Raw genomic sequence first — 11,996 nt, forward strand, 5'->3', positions numbered from 1 at the left:
GAAGAGTTTTATACAAAGATCACAGGCTTTCATTTGGCAGTAATGACCTACAGATTGTCTATCCCTAAACGTCCTTCACCTTGTCACAACAAGGCCCAATCGCAGGTAAAACAGGGGGTTAACCAACTCAAAGTCCTTTAATCCAACAGTATAAGGCCTTCTGTGATGTCATGGCTGGTGAGCGTAGTTGCGCAGCTCTGTAATGGCAGTTCTTAGTATATACTCAACATGGACTCCCTGAACTCTTAACAATATTTATAGTGCAGGTCAAAGTAAATGGTCTTCCCTTAGGATTTGGTCAAGATCCATATTCTGCAAACCAAATGTTACTTTATTCTTTCTAAGAGCTGACCTCTAAATATGTGGACTAGTGAGTCACTGGCTCTGTTCAGTATGGCTACTTACTGAAATTATACAGTATACTGCCTAGTATACTTTTTAAAATATCATACAACAAAATATTAGGTATTACATAATTACTGAGTCATGCACAATTGCAGTCTTGGAAATATTGGAATGCATCACTGTAATTCAAATTTGGGTAGAAATGTCTATGAACCAAGACAGATTGTTGTTGAAGAATCTTGACTAATTAATTCCACTTCGTTTTCCTTACAATGGAAGTTCAAACACACTGCATTGTGGGATACAATGCCTCACACAGTGTGCGATGTTGTATACTGTATATTTTTATTTTTATTCAGAATTTTACAAATAATTTAAGGCTTTCATTCAGCGAGGATGCATTAAATTGATCAAAAGCGACAGTATTTTAGACATATTAAAATATTTCAAAAGTATTACAAATAAATGTTGTTATTCTACATTTTCTGAAGTACCCTGAAAAAATATTATGCGGCACAACTGCATAAAATGTTACCTGAGCACCAAATCAGCATATTGGAATGATTTATGAAGGTTCATGTGACATTGTGGACCAGAGTAATGGCTGCAGAAAATTTAAGAAATAAATGACATTCTTTCAAAAACATAAAAAGAAATCTTACCAATCCCACAAATTTGAACAGTATTATATATTACTAAATATTAGTAGTAGTATGTTAGTATACTATTCCAAACATAACTGTCACTCAATAATTAATTTCTTGCATAGCAAAGTGACATTTAAAAAAATAAATGCTATCAAAAGAGTCTCTAAAAGTATCTGTGGGCACTATTATAATATCCTTTGATCACCATACAAACCTTCAAGATGTTAGCATGAATTACATGCCGCGAAAGTAAAACGGAACTTTATGGTCAATAAAAATCAGCAAAGTGTTCATTGATTGTGAAACCCTCAGTCCTCTGGAGGAAACCCAAAACCTGTCCCGTTCTGCTGGGCCAGTCTAGTGTCTGAATCCAGGAGGAAAAGGAAATGTGTTATGACATGAACAGGGTGGAAAAGGAAGTGTTTTTGCATTGAATTAAATAGGGGGAGGGGTTTTTAAAAGTTTGATTTACTTACACGCACAAAGATCCATATGTACACATACACAGACACACTCATGCCCACATAACAGCAGGCTAATTCCTCTGTAAAACCTGTTTTGTCAGGTACTTTCTTAATTCCAGGTGTGGAATTTCAAGATTTTGAATGCATGTTCATTTTTTTTCCTCAACAGAAACCCCATCATACAATAAAGCCTCTTTAGTAATATGAATCATATGTTACTTATCAACTTAATGGGTAGCAGCCTTCTCTGATACTGGCTGGATATCTCTGGCCATCTTATCTACAAAAATACACTGATAAAAATGTAAAGAGCAGATTTCAACAATCTCAGCAACAGTCAAGAACACATGAAAAACATGCTTCCAATTACAGCTCGCCAACTGCCTCCAGAAGGACATTCGTAAGGAAGTGTACAAAGGATATGATAAAAAGTACTTTAACATCTTGAAGTTAGAAATCTTGGATAAAACATCTGAGGAAAGAAAATAATCTTGTTTTAAACAGATAAAGCTTGAAGTATGGAACTTGTAGGATATTTTACATACAGCACCACCCTCTGTTTTAGATCACATACTGATTGTCTGACTAAAATAGTGTTTTATTTAAGAATCCAGCGTGAGCTAGACCATTCCCCTGGAGAACTCTGGGAAACATGTATTTAGTTACTTCAGTTACATGTTAATAGGTAACTAAGGAAAATTACTGAGTGCCCACAAACTAATGCAGCTTCTGTAGCTTCTTCACATTAGCAGCCCTTTCCATTGCAATGCATATCAGTGTTAAAATATTTAATATGGGTCAACTAATTAGTTCACCCAAAAAGGAAAATATGATATATCATAACCTTTGTTTTTTAAAGGGAAAGGAAAGGGAAAGGGAAGTGGTGTGTGGTGGTGTATGGTGTATGGTGAATTTGTGCTCTGCATTTAACCCATCCAAGTGTACACACAGTAGTGAATATACACCCGGAGCAGTGGGCAGCCATTGCTGCAGCGCCAGGGGAGCAGTTGAGGGTTCAGTTAACCACATTATTGTTGGTTAAATAATGCATTAAATGACATTGGTGTCAGCCAATCAGCATCATTACTAAAAAAAAATATAAAAACACTTACAAAAAGATCGTGTCAAAATGAACTTGAAAGGCAAGCACATTACACAATATCTACGCAGATGCACACAGTCATGCATGCACATGCACACAGCCAGAGCAAAGACAGAAACTATTTAGCATGCTAGACTGACCACAAGGTTCAGGCTCACCCAACTAACCTCTAGGTGTTGATTGCTCAGGGGGACCTGATCCTGGATCAGGGAGGCCATTCCCATGAAGATTTAAGTATACACTTGAAAGCCGCTCCAACAGGTCGCTTGTAGAGGGTCAGGGGGTCAATTGCCTGGTAGTGATAATGGTAGCAAAAAAAAACGTCTGTCATCTTAAATGGGCCACAGTGAAGCTTGTGGCCCGCAACTGGAGGAATGCAAGGAATTCTGGGGGTTAAAGTGGTGCCATGAGGTGGCAGACACCGACATGGGGCTCTGGAAGTTGGATACAATGTCACCACCTCACCATCACTCAACATCAGCCACCGCTCTCTCAACACCTTGTCCCCACTCTGGGTATTAACTGTTGTTGGTTTACAGAGGAGGGAAAAAAGCTTGACGCATATCAAAGCAATGATCGTCTTGATAATCAAAAGCTGAATATTAAAACTCGCTGATGTGAGTTTTATCATCAAAGAGGTGTAGCTAAGTCTTGATACTGATTGACTTTACCTGAAGTAATTGACTTGTGCAAAGAAAAGAAAAAAAGAATGGAGCTCCATTTTGGGTTGAGGAGGCCTGAATACAAAACAGGCACTCTGGAGGATTACCTAATGTTATTTTCACCTCTGTTATTTGAGTGCTTCTTAAAGCTGTGAAAACATATGTCATCATGCCGCCAGGGCCAAATATTGTAATTATTTTCCAGAGAAAATTACAAAAATTATTTTCAAGTTTGGTCACTGTGCATAAGCGATCATTTATTCGGTCTTATGTCTCCACGAGATGGAAATTAAACATTCTAGAACTTGACATGCATGCTCTCTTACCTTAAAATTCTTCCTTTGACATCACATTCTTCTTCTGCACTTCAGAGGCTATGCACTCACCTGGCCCGCCGACACGGCCAACGTGTTATTTCCTCCCTGAGCTTAAACTCGATGATCTAACGACCTGCCTTTGGTCCAAAGTCAACACTGAGCAGAACTTGTCAATCATTTGATCCACTTCATTGGCATCGAGGCTTGATTGGGCACAATTAGCCCTTAGAAACAAATGACATCAATCTGCCCTCCATTTCCATTGAGGGAGGCTGATTATTTGCTTTAACCTGGAACGCTGATTTCATTTTCACCCCTCTGTGTCCCCTGGGGGATTAACAAACATTGGAAAACATGTACGACTGACATAAGATCCTTTGGCCTTAGCTAGAGAATTTTTCCAATGCAATTTACACTGCCTTGAGATTTATTTCAGTTTTTCTATGAGCTGTGTAACACAGAGGTATTTTCAGTTTCCTGTCTGATACGTCTACATCAGACAGACCACCAGATTATGAACTGCTGTGCAAACCAGCATCGGTCAAATTGTCCACAGACATAAATGGTAAATTTAAGGAGTGTGAATAAATGAAATACTAATACTTCACAATAAGTTAACAAGAATGCATTAGATATTATAAACTAACAATGAACAAGAATGTTTTACACCATTTATCAATCTAGGTTCATGTTAATTTATAAATGCATAAACATTTAAATAACATTACAATTCTATTAATGCTTAAAATATTTTACTAAAATAATTTGAGAAATTAAAAAAAATATAAATTAGCCATATAATATAAAAAAAACATTTATCAATCTAGGTTAATGTTAATTTATAAATAAAAACATTTAAAGTCCATTATACAGTTTATTAATGTTTAAAATTGTTTAATAAAATAATTTGAGAAATTTAAATTATATAAATTAACTATATAATATAAAAAAATCTAATGTTAAAAAATAAATGTATTAATTCATATTAAACTAGATGATTAAATTCTGTAAAAAAAAATTACATTTTAGTTCATGATACCTAATGCGTAAACTAATGTAAATGAATTGCATTGTAATGTGCTAGCAAAATGATCAAATTAATTACATGAGGTGCTTTTTAAATTGCCTGTCAATTTTTGCAGTGAAAAATTTGCAGCCCCCAAATTTAATTTAAAAAAAAAAACTGAATAGACAGAGGGAATTAATAATTGTGTTCATTTTTATCATATTATGTCATATTATTAATCACATTAAATTAACAGCCCTAATTTAGAAGAAGCCCTAAAGAAACTAGGAAAAATCCAGGTTTAAACTTACTAGCCATCATGCAAACACTCAGAAGTTTCATGTTTATGTACAGGGAATTACTAATGGAGCATGGCCCATTAACTATGTGGATTTATTTCAACCATGCAGTGTAATGAAAAGGCCAGCACAGAGGCTCTAACTTCAGGCTGTGGCACTTTTTCTGTTAGACAGCAAGACTAAATTTACAATATTGACTTTTTGGCTCCGTTCTGTTACAGTAAAGAGGACATTGGGTTATAGTAGAGACATACCAGAGTAACTACAAAAGAGTAAATACAAACACGCAGGACATTCACACCAAGCTCTGAAAATGTGGGCAGGGCTCCCTGCGGACAAACTTTACGATGAACAGTAGCTGATATACATGTTTTGCATTTTAGACTATTTAAACAATTGTTTTAATTGCATAAGCAAAATTAGTCTGCCATATTAAGCAATAATTTAATATCCAAGACAAGACAGTAAAATGTAATATAGTAAAATAATACGCCAGAAAACAAGTAGTGAACATTAACATTGTGCTGATGCATCAGTACCATTTGGTGAAACTTTTACGTCATTCACACTGAACATTCTTATAACCCACCATTCAGATGCCTGCCGTTTATTGGGTGATGATTATGGCGATGACCACACCCCCGGCCTGTATGAGGGTCTGTGTGTGGGTGCACTGACCCAAGGTAACCCACGGCTGTGTTCTGAACTCTAAAGGGGAGGTAGATCAGAGCTGGTAATCAGAAGCTCAGCTGTAAAAGTCCTAATGAGCCTCAGAGGCAGCGGTAAAGCAAAGTGAAAGTTACCTAATGAGCCAAGAGTAATCTACGCCTGTCCATAATGCCTAGCATAATAAACTTTACTACTGACTTAAGCTATCAGCCTGCAACAGAAAAAATGCGAGTCATGTTTTTGACAAGCAAACACTTATAATGCATGCAAATGTCATTTCATACGTCAGGCTTTTCAGGGTGTAATAAATACATTCCACTTGTATACTAGCTTTAACCACTGGAGAATTGGATGCTTGTGTATGGGACGCTTGCTCTTCTTCTCCCAGAACGGTCTCCCCTCCTCCTGGGGCAGCCAGGCTCCGAGGTAGACAAGTGATCTCAACTATTCTTTTATTCTGTGCTTAACCTCCACTACGACAATAAAGCTCTGTTTGCCTATTCACCCGCCTCAGCACTGAACCTGATAGCACTTCAAAGTCCCACGCTGGGGACAGTGATTAGATGCTTCAGGCTGCTGTTTTTCACTGGGCATTAAATGCCAGGGCTGTGTTTCACCAGGTGAAGCATTAAAAGACACATGAATGTCTTTTTATAAATTTAAAATAAACTACAACACACTCAACAGACAGGGGTATTGTCAAAAAGGCAAGTTCACAAGCTATAAAAGCCACTTTATCATCTCTGTCATCTATCATGAAAAGGATGGAGTTATAAAAACGGGAATTGGAGTATGTTATCGTAACACTATTTCACATAGTCTAAATAATTTTAATAGTATTTAGCATAAAGTGAATATTGCACAGTATTCAGTAAGTAGTAAGCTAATATTCCATCTCAAACATATCCATATAGTGTATACACTTTTCAGGTTTACATTTATTTGATTGTTTTATCCAAAATGACATGAAAAATGATCAAAAGCGACGTCATGCTAGAATTCAAGTATAAGACTATATGCATTAGTACACAAAAATAAAGATGTAAAAGTCTTAGTTGTCTCTGCAGATCAGTCTGAGATAGGACACAGGTACCGCAGACAAAAATGTTATACACCACAACTTTAACACCTTTCCTTTATCTAATGGAAATTTCACCACCGCTGACTTAGTGCAATCAGCACACTGAGACGACTCAGCTGTTTTCGAGATAATTTAATTTGTGAACAATTGTTATGAATATTACATGGTGATCTCTCAATTTTACCATGTAGCTGTAGTTATAGTTAAGACTCCACACCATAGTAGATAATCATGGACAAAATACACAAAAGCATCAATGGTTTGCACGGTGCGAGTGCCCCCTAGTGATGAAACACAACTTAATTTGTCTCTTAACGCCCGGTTTCACAGACTAATCTCAGAGATGGCAATTAAATTACCATATGACCTTGGTTTGAATTTCTTTTCTAGTGAAACAAGCACTTACGTTTTTCATGTAAATGTATACTCGACAGCTTTTGCAAAGGTGCAGACTATATACGTTTTCTGTCCCATGTATTATGTCTTTTAAATTATGTGTTTATATTGATTTTGGACATTGTTCACTGACTTTAGAAGAGTGCATTTTAGCAATAACCTGAACACATCCAGGGAATGTGTGCTGGTAATCAGTTGGTAATTTTTTTTATAATTATTTATTTTCTATGGGCAGACATGCAGTAGTTAAACCTAATTTATGTCCTCATATGCCCAAACTAAGGCTGTTTCAACAGCTGTGAATGATGAATACATACTCGAAATTAATTCAGTTAATTTATTTTGAAAAACACAAGTATGAACAGTAAAATACACTCAATTTATTAATAAAAAACATAGGATATACAGCGAAATATGAATGTAAGCATTCAGGACGTTCAGTGCTCAGCATCAAAACAGATATGCTATGCTAGGGTAACATTTGCCAGCAGACATATCAGATAATTAAAGGAACACTCCACTTTTTTTTTTGGAAATAGGCTCTTTTTACAACTCCCCTAGAGTTAAACAGTTGAGTTTTACCGTTTTTGAATCCATTCAGCGCATCTCCGGGTCTGGCGGTAGCACTTTTAGTTTAGCCTTAGCATAAATCATTGAATCGGATTAGACCATTAGCATTTGGTCATCAAAAGTGACCAAAGAGTTTCGATAATTTTCCTACTTAAAGCTTGACTCTTCTGTAGTTACATCGTGTACTAAGACCGACGGAAAATGAAAAGTTGCGATTTTCTAGGCCAATATGGCTAGGAACTATACTCTCATTCTGGCGTAATGATCAAGGAACTATGCTGCAGTACCATAGGTGCAGCAGGCGCAATGATATTACGCAGCGCCTGAAAGTAGTCCCCAGCTAGGTAACTACTTATGATATAGCTGGGGACTACTTTCAGGCGCTGCGTAATATCATTGCGTGTTTTCATAAATGCGTGAGTTCATTACCCTGCTGAAAAACAAAAAACAAAATAGACCATCACAGAAAATTCTAACACCATCACAAATAAGTCACAAATGCCATTACAAACCATCAACTTTTAACCATTAAAAAAATGGTTTTCTGTAGTGTGTTTTGGGACGTATTCCACGATTAGGATTTATTGGTTTTAACAAGCCACCAATAGAAGGTGACCAATTACAAGTAGAGACCCACAGACACCATTACAGTTTCCATTAAAACCAATACAAGCCCCATTATAACCAGTAAAACCCTTACAAAAATTAACCATGTTTTTCGTAATAAAACTGCTTAATTTTCTTTTTTATTATTATTTAACCCTTATTTAACCAGGGAAATCCTTTGAGAACAAGTCTCTTTTGGGAAGGAGCCCTGGCCAAGAAAGCCGCAATAAAAGTTCCACATAGAATACAAAATATAAAAAATACATTGAACATACAAGACATAATACGTTTACAGTACAATGAAAAAATCCATCATGACATCCCCCATTGTCACCATAGACTTATCCTAATTTGGGAAGCAGGGACAAGTGCCCATTGTGCCTGCTTCCCGGTACTTTACTAGCCTCTTAAATTGACCAAAGGAGACCAAGTTATCAAGTTTTAAGTAATTCAGTAACAGGTTCCACGCTGATGGGGCAGAAATTCTAAATGCTTGCTTCCCTAACTCTGTGCGAGCCCTAGGCACAACCAGGTGGAGATTATCATTAGACCGCAGAGAGCGAGTGCTGGCCTTGAAGGACATAAGCCTACATAAATAAGGGGGCAATGTCCCAGTGATGGATTGATATATAAACAATCGCCAACGGGTTAGCCTGCGCTGAGCGAGGGAGGGCCACTGGACTAGCTTATACAGAGTGCAACAATGTGTAAAAGGTTTGCACCCTGTAATAAATCTCAGTGCACCATGGTAAACTAAATCCAGTTGGTGCAAATATTTATTAGGGGCGTGCATATATAAAAAAAAATCACCATAGTCCATAAGAGACAGGAAAGTAGCCTCGACCAGTTTCTTCCTTGTTGCAAGAGAAAAGCAGGCCCTATTCCTAAAATAGAACCCTAGCTTTAACCTAAGTTTCCGTGCTAAATTTTGGATATGAGCCTTAAAAGTCAAATGGTCGTCAAGTAAAAGCCCTAAGTACTTATACTCAGCCACACGCTCTATTAAATTTCCCTGCAGGCTAACAATGTTTGGAGGGCTAGCTGTAGAGTTCCTATTATTTGAGAACAGGACCGTCTTGGTTTTATTTGCATTCAACACAAGCTTCAAGTCAAATAGCCAAGATTGTACAGTGTCAAAGGCATCCTGCAGGTACTGAAAGGTCTGGTGAAGGGTTTCTCCACAGGTGTAAATGATTGTATCGTCAGCATAAAAATGAAACAGAGCATTGTGGACATTTGAACCAAGGTCATTTACATAAATAGTAAATAAAAGTGGGCCCAGCACCGATCCCTGAGGAACCCCTGATACAACTTGTAAGAAACCTGAAGCGATACCGTCAAAGGTGACGCACTGAGTCCTATCTGAGAGATAATTTTCAAACCAACCAACTGCCTTGCAGAAAGACCAATGTTGAGCAGTCTCTGTTTTAAAATACAATGGTTCACCGTATCAAAAGCTTTGGAAAGATTGATGAAAAGAGCTGCGCACATCTTTTTGCTGTCCAATGCCTCAATGATGTCATTCACAACCTTCAGTGAGGCAGAGATGGTACTATGTTCCTTTCGGAAACCCGACTGAAACTCTGAGAGAATATTATTAACACTCAGGAATTCTTTCAGTTGTTCACTTACTAGTCGTTCTAAAACCTTTGACAGCACAGACAAGTTGGAGATAGGCCTATAGTTGTTTAGCAAGGTAGGATCTCCTCCCTTTAACAAGGGGAGGACATGGGCAGATTTCCAGATTGATGGCATAACATTCTGAGCCAAAGACAAATTAAAAATATACATAATGGGTTTAGCAATAAAATCTGCAGCAATTAAAAAAAAATATGGCTCTAAACAATCTGGGCCAGCAGGCCTTTTGATGTCCAGTGACATTAGGGCTTTGTGTACATCATCGATTGAAAACGGGGCAAAGGTAAAAGAAAAAGGCTGGCCAACACAACATCTTCCAGCAGCATTACCATCAGAAGGGGAGGTTTTTGGAGGTAGAGATTGGTCAAACAAAGAACCAGATGCAACAAAATGTTCATTAAAACATTCTAGCATCGCCGATCTGTCCGAGATAGTAATATTGTCCCTGATGATATGGGGAGGCAGTTCATTTTGAGATTTAGTTAAAGAAATTGACTTGATAGACTTCCAAAAAGTCCTAGGGTTATTTAAATTGTCTGTAGTAGCCGCTAGATAGTATTCAGATTTGGCATGTCAGACAGCTGCTGTGAACTGGTTTCGTAGTCGTCTGAAATTAATCCTATCGGCCTCCACCCCTGATTTTCTAGCCTTTGCCCAAGCCACATCCCTCTCATGAAGAAGTTTGCTAAGCTCTGTCGAAAACCAAGGGTTATCTCGTCCCTTGACTCTAAACTTACGCAAGGGAGCATGTTTATTAATAAGTTGCAAAAATCCATCATGAAAGTATTTCCAGGCTATTTCAACATCATCAATAAGCCTAATGCTGTCCCAGTTAAAATAAAATAAATCATGTATAAAACCTTGTAAGGAGAAATGTTTCATATCACGTTTTTCAATGCATCGAGGCCTGGATTTTGGAATTTTGGCATTTCTAACTGCAGCAATCGTGCATTGATCACTAATGTCATTAGCAAACACACCAATTTCAGAAAATTTATGGGGAGCATTTGTCAATAGCAAATCAATTAAAGTAGATTTCTCTGGGTGTTTTGGATTTGGGCGAGTAGGAGACTCAATTAATTGTGTAAGATTTAATTCACTGCAAAGACCCTTCAATCCGTCTGAAGCAGGTTTGAACCAGTCTCAGTTCATATCCAAGACAATCTCACTGTACTGCAGCTGTGATAAAAGCTGTGACAGCGTCTGAAGGGTGTCAGCTACAGCAGAGGGTGGTCTGTAGCTTCCAACAACAGTGACAGTCATGCCTTTGTACACCTCAACATTTAGGGCCAAAAATTCAAGTTGTTTACTCACAGATATGGATAAAACTACATTGGCAATGAACTTGCGCTTTACATATATTGCCACGCCCCCAGCCTTACGAGGCCGATCAGTTCTAAAGACATTGTATCCACTGACAGCAATGTCTTTGTCTGTGACTAATTTAGAGAGCCATGTTTCTGAAAGAATTATAATATCTGCATCGGTGGATTTTGCCCAAATACGTAAAGAATCAATCTTAGGGAGCATACTTCGCATATTCAAATGAATAATACCCAACCCAGACCTGTTTTTAAAATCAGCCGGAGTATTGCAGATCTTAGAGTCAATATCAACTGGGCCAGGATTTGGCTGCACATCACCACAGATAATTAACAACATAATAATCAAGCATCTCTGTTTCATAGTTTCACCAAGGCTCACAGCATTTTTAGTATGTAGTGTGTTAAAAAACAACATAAGATCATTATCAGATAAAACAGTGAAGCTTTTCAGAACAGCAAGGCATAAAGAGCAAAGAAGGGATTCAGAAGGAACACTATAGAGAGGCTGTAGTTTTTGCACAGGTAGCTCTGGCCTGGAGCAAGTCATACTGGGAACAAATGAGGGACCCCAAGCCTTCACTAAAGAGGTTTTATCAGAGACATTCATATGCCCGTGTCCCCAGAGCAAGACAAAACTCAGCAGAAGAAATGTCATTTTCGGCACTGTAGAGTTGCAGCTTAAATTGAAATGCAATTTGCTTGGCAATTGACTGCGTGTGCAGGTAGAGAGAAGACTGGAGAGTTTGGTGACTCAACAAACAAGCACAGGTGCAGGCAAAGGAGAAGTCTTACCAGTCGAAGCCAGGTAAAGCAGCAATAAGCATACCATAGATTACCAGTAAGGCCAAGCAGGAAGCCTGTAGAAGACC

This window comes from Barbus barbus (assembly GCF_936440315.1).
Source record: "Barbus barbus genome assembly, chromosome: 27".
In the NCBI taxonomy this organism is placed as follows: Eukaryota; Metazoa; Chordata; class Actinopteri; order Cypriniformes; family Cyprinidae; genus Barbus; species Barbus barbus.